Source organism: Lissotriton helveticus, chromosome 4_1 (assembly GCF_964261635.1).
Source record: "Lissotriton helveticus chromosome 4_1, aLisHel1.1, whole genome shotgun sequence".
NCBI lineage: Eukaryota > Metazoa > Chordata > Amphibia > Caudata > Salamandridae > Lissotriton > Lissotriton helveticus.
Window position 1 is genome coordinate 1,828,648,667 of NC_136063.1, and position 12,370 is coordinate 1,828,661,036.

Below are 12,370 nucleotides of genomic sequence, written 5' to 3' on the forward strand. Positions count from 1 at the left end.
CTGTAGTAACCACCTGATGGCCATGCACCAGCCTAGCCAGCCGCATGCAGCTAAACTGACCTACCTTCACAAATGTATCTGATAGCCACTCCATGATGTTTCTAGACCTACAGACATAGCAAAAGGACCCAGTGGTAAGAAAGGCCAGGTAAAATACATTCGGTCTAATTTTTCCTATCCTTTATCCCTTTCCTAATACCTTCCTCAGAATGAGTATAACAACATTGGACGGAATACTCTAAATAGCTGCAGGGTCAGTAAGCCCTGCTTCGGCATCAAGGAGTATGCATTGAACAACTGCCCTGATCTGGTAGCATTCACTAAGCAACTTTGCTCATAGACATCTACCGATGTGCAGAGCCATACTGGGCCTCCACGAATAAATGCATTGCTGTGTCTCCTGTTTTGTCAGTTCCTCAACAGGGACATCATGCAGCAGAGTCCCCTCATAGGCCAAATTCACACATGGGTACCTGCATGAAAATGCATAAAGGGGTCGATCGTGGCCCCTGAATTATTTTTCTGAAATAGCTTTCACGCACAGCATTGGTGTTGTCACAGCAGTAAAAAGGCCTAGCGTACATTTTACAATTGTTTCTCAGAGAGCTATTGGACTGCCCTAGAGGGACAATGGAGAGGTTCTCTACCTGAGTGACAGCTGGGGCAGCTGGGGCTGATTTCAGAGCTAGATGAGTGACCTCTTCAGGTCAAAGACATGCAATTTCCATCAAATCTGATGATTTTAACTATATGAACTTTGTGACATTTTTAAATTTGCATTGTCTTGTTGCTTTTATGATTTTAATTAATCGAATAAAGCTTGCTTTTGACTTTGACTAAAAATCTGAGCTGCAAGTTAGATCACTACTCACACCACATTGGCCCAGACAAGCATTCACTTATTCAGCCACCGACAAGTCAAACACAGAGAAAGAGCTCCTGTCATAAACAGTACAGTTTAATTAATGAAGGAATAAGAGGTAACCACAGAAATAGTGTTGCTGATGACTGTCTGTGTGCTTGTGTCCTACTTTCTACAAAATATCAAATAAGCATGCACCGAAAAATAACTTACTGGGTGAGAGGACTTGTGTCAGGTTTCAGTAGCCTATCAGTGATGGACTGCCAACATCTGTGCAGATGCCACTGAGCACATCAATATAACCGAAGGTTCCCCAGTATAGTATGCCTTCCAAAGGTAAATTGTTTTCTGATAAAAACCTTTACTTTGATTGGCTAGCTTCAGGCACAAAAAATATAGGGATTGATGTTCTGGTGCAGTTTTTAAATCTGGTGCTATTCCACTTGGCCAGGGATTTCGATAGTTATTTGTTCCAGGGTCAGGTGAGGAGGCCATTGCATTTGATGGGTGCTGCTTTTGCTGTCTACATGATGTTTACCTGTGGATGGCATGCACAAGCATCATTTGCCACTTTGATTTTTTTTTGCTTCTGAGGACTGTGGCTGATCATGAAGTATTGCAATATTTCATTGACACTACCTAAAAATAATCTTTGGCTATTTAATGTATGAAATAATTAAGTTGTACAATGCACAGTTAGGTTTTATTTTTCAATAAACCATTGGGGGAAGATACACCTGAATGGTCCTGAAGGAACTCAGGCTTGCTCATTCAATCCAATATGGAGCACTCAAACTATTTCCAGAGATACTTAGGGTTACGCCCCCCCCCCCCCCCGGGTCTGAAAGAACAAGCCAGGTCCATCTAAGTCTCCACTGTTCATTTTGACCTCTATAAGCCTGCTTGCTCTGCTACCTGCCCTAGCAGATGACCAATTAATATTTGAGCATAACTGTGGCATTATATATAGGGGAACCGCTTTGAAACCGGCAACCACCCGAGCCAGCCCTCCCAATTTGTATATTTGTTCATGATGCATAAGTGCACTTTGACACCAGTAAATTATACTGCAAGCCAGGGACAATTATTTTCTTTATTGCAGAGACCTGAAAGCAGATAGAAAGGTGGCTGTCAGCAGAAAACAAGGAGGCTAAGATGAAAAATCACACTTTTTTCTACTATATATATTTTTGATGACGGGACAAATAGAAGGAAAGCAACATTATTGGTTCATAGAGCAGACTTTGTTATGTAAGAAAAAGCACTTCCATATAAAAAGGAATCCATTCTTAAAAAGTAGATCCCTACAGAATGCAGAGCGTAAGCAACAGACTCATAAGCACAAAAAGATAAATGTTTGCATCCAGCATACTGCTGCAAGCAATAATGGTTGAAACTGCTAATCCAATACACCTTTTACACAAACCCATAAACACACGGGTGGAAAATAGCACAGATGTTCATCTCTAATGCAATTTCCATTCAATTACCTAAGTGCGGTCCCTGTGTGCAAACTAGCTTAACGTTATGTTTAGCTTGCAAATTCTTTTAATAAATAATGAATGCAATAAAACCGGCAGATCAATTGCAAGCTGAGAAATCATAAAAGGAGCCTTTGTCTTTCAGGCTGTTGCAGATTTCAAACTTTAAGCCGAGAGACAGATCAATATGACGTTTTTTTTTTCTTTTTAACCTGTCACATAAATAGCAGCTAGCCTAACCATGGAGGCAAATATCAACTTCCAGAAACACGATCAGAGGACCGGACACAATTGTAATTGGACATGTCTGACCTTACTTTACACGTGGCGTTATACGGTGTATACTAGCAGATTAGTTTGATGTCAAATTGGGGTAAAAATACAAGAAAATTAACTATAAACTTAAAATACTAATTTATATTATCCTTTTTAGGGTGCTGACTTTTCAATTTAATCAGGAAAAGGAAAATGGTCGGCTAGATTGGGCTCAGTGAGTATGCATAATTTTCAGGTTATATAGGAGCTGGAAAATGTACAGGGTTATGTATGAGTTAGAGAAAAGACAAGTCAGAGTTAGTTCATGAGTTCTTCAGCTCCCAGCCTCTGGAGGGTTATAATAGCCTCCTTGTTCCAGCCACTTGCATCCTTTGCAGAGACTTCTCCCTCAATTTGAAGTAAAACAACACCACAAAAGTGAAGCGTTGAATAAACAATGTTGCATGCCTAGAGCCAGAACTCGAATAAGCCTAAAACAGGTATGTATGCTTTGCAGTTAGGGTATGTGCTTTGTGGTGGTCTTTCGTGTGTGTTGGAGGTTATCTAGGTTGGATGCCCTAGAATGTTACTTTTAAGTGGTTGGCAGTTGTAAGAGTAAGTCAGTTGTGACTCAGCATCTCTGATGCGTGAAGCCTCCCTGCCATGGGTTGAAGTAAAGTGAGTTCACTCCTGCCTGCGGTGTCCTCTCGTCATTGCAGTTGCCCTACAGCAGATGCCAGTGAGGCAGGTTAGCCTAGAGAGACTCTTCTTAAGAGAGCGAGAGGTTTGTTTTGCACCTACGTTGATTAAGTTCAACAACACACCTGAACTGGCTAATTGCTGCCCCTCTTTATACTGAAATTCAATGTAATGGAAAATAGAGCAATCCTGAGGTAGTTGGTGAACTAAAATACAAAACTGTATGAAGCCAAAAATGCAAGAGGTTATAATTGTGCTTACCATCTAAAAGAAAATTAGTCAGGTGGCCTAGACGCTACTGTCTCCCTTCTTGATCAGAATGGCCAACAAGATTATACAAGCATGGACAAAGCCAAAAGGTCTTACCTTTGGACCTGTTGACTTTGCCAGTTGCTTTTGGTAGGGCTGCACAGCACAAGGAAGCTGTATAGCACTGTCAAAATATTTTTTTTAAAAAGGCTCAATAGCGGTCGCCTTGCTCCAAAGATACTTGCATGCATCAGAACGAATGCACATGCCCGCAGAATGAAGCAGGCTCTATTTACTTTAAATTTGTATTTATTGATCCAAGATTGTGGATGCTTTTTTGTTTAGTGTGAAAGAAAGCACTGCAGGTGTTGGGGGTGTAACAGTGAAGTGTTTAAGCAAAATGACAAAAAAGTTGTTCCCTTGGAGTGAGAATTGGAAGGTATGTATAGAGGCTTTGCTCCAGGGGAGGAACAGAAACAAGATGGACAAAGCAACCCACTGCATAAGATACTAGCAAAGTAGAGTGATGATAATGCCAACCAGTTGTAAGTAATGGGTAGGCTTTATGCCCACTGTAAGATATGGTAAACTGACATTAGGCCTTTTGCAACCAGAGAGTTTGTGCTTCCTGGTAGGCTCATCTAAAAACCTAAAAGCCCCATTAGCTGATGAAATAATCCTCTTCGTGATGAGAACCAGAGGGTATGAATTCAAGGGTGGGGCATTGAGGCTCCCCCCTTCCCCACAAACAGAGGTCACACTAATCAATAAATAAATAAATAAATAAATAGCCAAAACGTGCCCTTGGTTTGGTACTGAGGTTCCAGCTGGAAAGACTGAATACACCAGCAACCATATTTCAGAAAAAACATTTGCTTAGTTTCTAGGCCTCAGACCTAGCTGAAACCATGTTAGTCCCAAAGGCACATATAGGAAGAATACAATGAACATCTTGGCACAGAAATCTCTCAAACTTATGTAAGAACTTGTATGGTATTTGACATAAACAAAAATGTGGGTCAAATCTGCACAAAATACACACATCAATACTTCTAAGAGAATATTAACATATTTTAACTAAAAAGCTTACATTTATGTTAACTGAATACAAAATCAGACTTTAAAATACTTATAATTTGGAAACATAACCATGCCACAATTAATTAAGGCTCAAAACCATTGCAGGAGACAAAACAAAAACAGAAAACAAGAACACGAAAAGAACATTCCATGGGTAGGCAATAACATTAACAACCGGTCATTACGCTATCACATTGAGGCATGTTGACAACAGAATATTATAGAGTATTGAATAAACTGAATATTGTAAATTGTACAGCAAAAGTGGAATGAAAATCGAAATTGCATTATAAAACTTATAGGAAGTTTCAGACTGTAGAAAAACACAATGCCTTTGCCAAAGAAAAAACAGACCGCCCTCCACGGGGATTACAAACGCTTGAATTAATATGAAAGGGTGGGGAGGGAATAAATGCTTGTGTTGGCAGTGAGAGAACTTACAAGATGGCTGTGATTTTAATAATCCTGCTCCCTTAGATGGTCCACCCACTCACTTGAGGACTAGGATCCTCAAGAAGAGAAAGCAGATGTCTTCTGTCCGGGATCTACTTAATCCAGTCCTTGTAGACTTGCTCAGGCACAATGAAGAGATTGGCAGAGGAGAGATTTAGGGCAGATAGCTGGCTCTACTGCATCTCCAGTCTCCTGGAGAAATGTGATGCACAATTCAGAGGAGACAGAACAGCAGATGACAGGGATCTTGAGGCTCACCTGAGTAAAATACTGACAAAAGGTACTACGTCCAATACAGATCACATTTACATTCTTACTGTTTAACTTCATCCGAGAGAGGGGGAAATGCAGCCATTTGAAAATTTGAAAAGACACAAGCTTTAAAAAAAACATACTGCAAGCAAAATAGACTGACTGATTGACTTGGCCTAGCCTTTCCAACGGCAAAGCCCAACCAATTTCCCTGTGCCATTTTTCTACAGGGCGTATTAAAAAAGGACCGGAATTAAATATGTGAACAACTCTGATGATAATTAATGGCCATCATTTTTTAGAAGATTCACCTAGGTCCTAAGGAAGCAAAACTAATAATAAAAATAGGTGAGAGATCTGCAGTGGTGCATGCACACCTCCTTTACCATTCTGCTAATATCGTCATGTCGATATGAAGGTGCCCCGCATGGAAAAGTATGCCTCTTTCTGTGAAAAAATATGGGGACAAGCACTTGAAAATGTCCCCAGCAATATAAAATTCCTAACTGGCACACCCCAGAGGACAGCAAGAGTAAACTGGATGTAGGTTACAGATTATACTGCCTGTCTTGATTGGGAGCTGTGCCAGTATAAACCTTTTGTTGTTTTTCCAGTCCCCCCAGGACATCACAAATTCGCATTAGCAGAAAAATTGTGAAATCGTCACTTTTGCAAAAATCCCATGATTTTGCCAAACGTGCCCACAAAAATTGACATTGTAAATAAATTGAGGCTTATCCTCCATTTATAAGGTTTGCTCTGTACTGAGACAATAAAAGGAGGGTGAGGAACAGGTTAACAGGCAGCAGGGGTGTTAAATTCCTCTGCCGTCTGTCTTTCAAAACAATGCACAAGCCCTCCTCCTGTGCTGACCTGACCTCCCCCTGCTGTTCATTTCCTGGGAGCTGCTGTCCTTTATTCTTAATTTATTTTGTGCACCTTCATATAGCGCAAACGCGACACATATTGGAGCGCACTACATCAGTTCCAGTTACATTAAACATGTCTGTTTTTTAAGTCGCAGTGCAAATAAGTGATTGATTTACCCAGAATCACATGTTGAGCTGAAGGTGGGACTCAACCCTGGTTCTGTAGGTCCAAAGTCTGCAGCTTTGGCTTTAACACCACATCCTCTCAGTTTATCAAGGAACAGAGGAGTCACCCCCTCACATGTCTCATCTCTCCCGTGGTAAACACCCCTCCTCCCAACAACCTCAGTATGCTCATGGCCCCCTCTACTCACCCCGATTGCCCTTCCACTCCCGGGTCTCAAGTGTACCCGCCACTCCATTTCCCCCTGCTACCCTGTGCACATTAGGAATAGAGGCTGTTCGATGCCAGAAAGAGAAATTTTCAAATTTAGACACACACTCTATGCAATCAGAACCGTCCTGTTCCAAGGTGCAGTGCTTCTGGACATTTTCGTCAGGTCACAGAAAGTGAGTCTCCAGTAGTGACCGAGCGGTATTTTTGTGGCAAGCACATGTTCTGCCTGCTGAATAAATACCACAATTTTCGGAGTTTGAGATTGCAAATCTGGCTTTTTTGCTTCAAACTAAAAAATCCTGGGGGGATCTTTTAGTTTTTCGAGCTCATTGACTAATGCCTGTTTTGACATCCTATCATCTTAGGTTTTGATAACTTTTATTTGACTAACAAAACCATATGCTTCGATTTTGAAATCCTGAAGCTCTAATGATGAGTTTTTATTAGTCCAGTACAAGGGTTCAAGGCTTGAAGGGTGTGGGAAGTTTGACACCGGACTAACTCGAGTGTAGGCTTTCTACTCGTCCACATTCTACAATCCTACTCAACTCAACAAAGGACACACCCAAAGGGGAACCTCAGTGTGTCACAAAATACAACAGAGAAAAAGAATTATCCAAATCCCCTCCCTATAGCCATGGATGATGAAATGTATGAATGGGTAAGTGAATTTATTTTACAGAGTACATTATGGGCCTTGAGCACAAATCAGGGTTTTAAAATGGACACTTCTGTCCCTGCTGGAGCCCTTTGGCGTTCTGAGTAGATTTTCTATTTTGTGAGGTTCAGAAAGAATTCCGAAAGAATTCCTGAAGTACTTCTGAAAACCTACAGTAGTTGTAGATTTCCAGGAGTATGCCTACTGGAAATGTTTTACTTTTTCAGTGGATGGAAAAAGAGATGAAGAAATTATGCTGAAATGTGTGTTTCCAAGTGTAATGTGTAATTAGTTTTCTCTATGGTGAAAATATTTGTATGTTGCAAAACAAATTTCTTTCCACTGCCATGAAACATGGAGGTCTTTCCTATCCTCTGCCACCCTGGAAAGGCACTCACTTTCTGCTATAATACGATGAGTTTTACATGCATTTCCAGGCTGGGAAACTACCCAAATTGTAAGTGAATTACTTTCTAGGTATGCACTTCATTTTGCACTGCCCCATCCTCACATTTCCATGCCATCTACATCACTTATCAACTAAATTTACAATGTTGGAAAATTCATCAGACATGGGAATTTCCTAATTATCACAAGGAAAGTGACAATTGTGAAATTCAACACATTATGATAGTGCTAATAAGGATGTAAAAGCTACTTTATGTTCCTGTGAGATGTGCAAACAGTTTTAGATTCAGGTCCTATCCTATACGTGGAAGTATGTGCTCATAAACGGTGCTATGTATGTGACAGTGCCTCTCAAATTTTTTTTTATCAGTTTCCGAATACACATATCGCATACAGAATCAACATCTCGGGTATGTTAAGAACAAGTTGAAACAAAGCATCCAGTGGCTATCCATTTTTCTGCCTTATTACCCACAGTACAATCAAAGGTGTAGTAACAGATATCTATGCAATGAGAAAACAAAAACAAAAAAGTACAGTACTATACTTTTTCACATTCTGACAACGTTTCATGTTCTTGAGATCATAAATATTGCACCAGTGGCTCCCAAATGTCCTTGGGTCGAGATGGGACTGGCAATTCTTCTGCATACAGTTCTAAGTTCTCCCTGCAATATACAAGATCCTTTATCCAATGTTCTGGGAGTGGGGGGGCTGAACTTTCCTATCTTATCGCCACCCATATCTTTGCTAGCAGTAAAGCAATTCTAATAAATTTACCGGTGGCACCTTTCAGAAACAGCGTGTGACAAAGCAGGCATACGTGTGGGGTGCATGGCAGGTCAATAGTGGTCATAACTTGCAGTCTTTGTATCACCTCTGCCCAGAACCTGGCCACCTGGCTTCATTCCCAAGCCCAGGTGCCAGAAATCGGCCCATTATACCCCACATCTTTACATGCACAGTGCCCCTCCATCTTTGTCCATGTGCCACAACCACGTGGAGGTTGGGGAGGCAGAGAAGCAATGGAACTCTCACAGGGCGTGGTAAATCTGATGCCTTTGCGGTGTTCATCTGAAATGTTCTTTTTGCTGTCCCTTTAGCACATTTTTTGAAGGCACAAAACATTCATTCCTGAAGTTTATGTCTTAGGCCAATAAAACAAGAGTATGGGATTGACAAACATTTTAGAAAGGAAGGCGGAGCAGGAGTGAGGAAGAGACGGCATGATCGAAGTAAAATGACATGGCAGTAGAATGCACTTTTCAGATTTGGTTGAGAAACAATTTCAATATGTACAATTTTGATGCACTTCAAATAATTATTATTGTTGTAGACATGTAAAAATCATTAAGCACTGTGTAATGGGTGTCTAGAACACAGCAAAGCCACTATTGGGTGCTTCGAGCCAGTGAAATAGGCACGTTTGATGTACAAAACCGTTTGTGACGGTAGAATGGGAGCATACAGTCATGACCTGCAAGCGTGGGTCACCATGTACCAGAAAGAGTGAGCTCACAGGCACAGCTGTGCTTAATTTGAGCGGGTGCTTGCAAGTGGGGTCACTGGAACTTGTTTTTAGGGACCAGCACTTATTTTTCCACATCAGACTTTTACCCAGAGCAAAAGAGAGAAAAACAAAAAAGAGGGAAAGAAGGAGGAAGAGAAAGAAGGAACAACAAAGATAAAAGGGCAGGGAGTGTTTGGTGGTGGATTAAACAAGCATGTGGTGGATTAAACAAGCATGAGGTGGAATTAAGAGTACGCAGCCTTGATATTTGGCACCCTGGTATTCGTAGCGCTGACTTCTGCGCACTTATAGCTTGACTGCGCTTATGGTTTTACAAATTAAGCACTGGGATACAGTAGCAGATTCGCTCTTACTCAAGGGCCGAGCTTGAGGGTGAGCTGTGCATGCTCCCGGTGACCAATTCAAATGATAAGAAAGCAGCCTCCTCTTTTGGGCAGATCAGGGCATGAAGGAAGTGCCCCAATGCCATACTAATGGCAATAAAGCCCTGTACACATCTATGTATCATAGCATAACATATAGCATAGCATGACATAAAGCATGCCCCCCTACAGGTCGAGTCATTCTGAATATATCATTAGAAACAGATGACAGCACATCATTTCAATGCGCTGACAGGAAAGAGTACATTTTAACTGCGCTGATTTGAAGTTGGAAAAAAGACAGTCTGGAGATCAAAAGTGAAGGGGCAGCTGTGATGGAAGCAGAGTGCCGTATGTCCCGGACAGGCTTCCGTTCACACCGATCTTTACTGAAGCATCACGCAGGAGAAGCTCTCACTTGAGTCGACAGCACATATTTCCTTCACTAAAAGCCGCCATTAAAATCCTTTCTCCATAACTACAATCTAATTTCTACATTTCCACATGCACAGCTGCTAAGCAGTTGTTAAAGCCAATCTGCCGAGCTAATTCTAAACAAGAGACTGTTTTCTTGTTTGCAGCCATTTCTACTCTATAATTATGAATCGCTTCATGAGGATGGATGAGCCCCCCTGGTGAAAGATCGCCGTGCCCACTGCACAGTGCAAACAGTGAGTTGGTGCTTTTACAAGTATGAAACAGACGACTGAAATTACTAAAAATGTCACTGGCTTATATTTTTCCATTAACTTGCTGCTAACCTTTTCACATTTCAAAGTGACAATTCTCCGCTTTAATCCGACAAATGTACTTACTGTTAATGATAACCTGGCTTACAAAAAAAATAAAAAGAGCAGACGTACACATCACAGTCTTACACCTACGATTTGTCTAGATGTTTTCAATAAGAATTCTCAAATTTCGAGTGGGTGTGTTAAATGTGTTAACATGTATGACGATTATTTTCGTAGCCCCGAATCGAACTCCTTGTCTACAGTGTCTAGAACCCACAAGTTGAGTGAATGTAGGAGTTTTTTTTTCACAATTAATATTTTTTTCCGCCTAGTTAACACTTTTACGCGGGGAGAATTATCTGTCCTCATGCCCAATAAAATAAGTCTTATGTATGAGCCACTTTCTCTCATTCTTACACCAATATTTTTCATAACTGAAGTGTGCATTTAAGAAAGGGAAAGCCATTAGGCTGGTCTGTGAATACGCACACACTTGCATCTTGAATGGTTCCATAGATTTTCAGTAGCCACCCCTCAGATGTCCCGGGGACTCCTACACTCCCACCCACACATTAAACTTACGACTGCGGAAAAAGCAACCCACCTGGTGGAGTTTTCACAGTTGTGCGTGCTGAGGTGGCTGCAGGTATCCACCGATCCTGTTTCTCTTAACTGAAAGCTCTCCTTTGAAAGGAAGACAATTTGCGTCATCCTAATTTCACTTAGGTGGGCAAACTGTTTTGTGAATCAGGCCCATAGAGAAGGGCCAGCTGAAGTACAGGTAGGAAGCATCTTTCACTCACACTTCTCATCACACTCGAGTTCCAGCCTCTGGCACACCTGCTGCTTTAGCCATCATTACCAGCCGTCAGCCAGTACAGACATTCTGCAGAGGGATTGACTGTGATGTGCCCGGTAACACCTACAGGTAAGAGCATCAAACTGTACAAGTAAACAGACGCGAGGCAAGAGATTAACAATAAATATGTCACTTCCTGTAATGTAATTTTCCATGGCATTGCTGGGTTTTGCCTTTTTAATCTCTTATTGCACTGTGCTATTACAGCTCTTGTATTATTCATGTTTCAATGGCACATCCTGCGCAGGTAAACATTTGTGGTGCTGGGTCTATGCATTCAGCATCACATACACCCGCATGGATCGTACATTGACATGACGCCAGGGCTAGTCTTCCATGGGTAGGTCCTAGGAGGTTCCCACCCACTAAGAAAGGGCCACCCAATAAGAAGCATACGGCCTCAGGGCAGTGAGGTGGTACCAGGACACCTGCAGAAGGCAGGATGGCCTATTATGCCACCAATTAAAAAAATAACTTTTAACACTCATCTTGGTTTGCAGCATTGCAAAAGCCTGACCTAAGCCTTTCTCTCAAATATGATGAAATCAACCAAGTACACTAGTTTTGAAATCCAGCAAAGGTGTGGAGTCTGAGACATGGTCATTTGCAAATAATGTTCAAGGGACATATGATTTACAAAATGCCTTTCCCGGCAATGCTTTCACTGCCAAGCGTGTACCTCTGAAATCATGAAAAACACTGGCCACCACATTGCCAACTGGACCGAATGGCAATAAGAACATCCTGCAGTGACCTCCTGCTACAGCTTCCTGCCATCATTTGTGTTGACCCGACTACACCTACTGTGATGGGAGTCACTGTTTGCCTCATAAAGTGCTTTCAGATGGCTACTGAGAATGCGCAACATAGTAACTATAAATCATCAATATAGATAGGTTACATAGAAGAGTGAATTAACCCCGGTTTGACCTCTGTGCATTATTAAACATCAGTTCCTGTGAAGGAGGTTAGGAATTTGTCATAGGGGAGCACCTGAGAAGGATTATATATAAAATCATAGGTTGCAAGTGGCAAGTCCTAACTAGGAAGTGTTTTATCTTTACTTGATGGTTAGTGGAAGTGTAAGGCAAAGGAAATAGAGATGTGGGGTGAAAGCGCAAGGTTGAACAAGTATTTGTAAATTAGGAACTTTAAATGAACATTCACAAAATCAGAGACCACCAAAAAAACGAAATTGAACAGTAACTCAATTGGGTTTTG

General features: G+C 41.4%; 1 protein-coding gene across 6 annotated transcripts in view; it reads right to left on the reverse strand.

The window, feature by feature from the left end:
* DACH2 (dachshund family transcription factor 2) overlaps positions 1 to 12,370 on the reverse strand; it is an 865,718-nt gene that overhangs the window by 839,038 nt on the left and 14,310 nt on the right. The window lies entirely within an intron of this gene.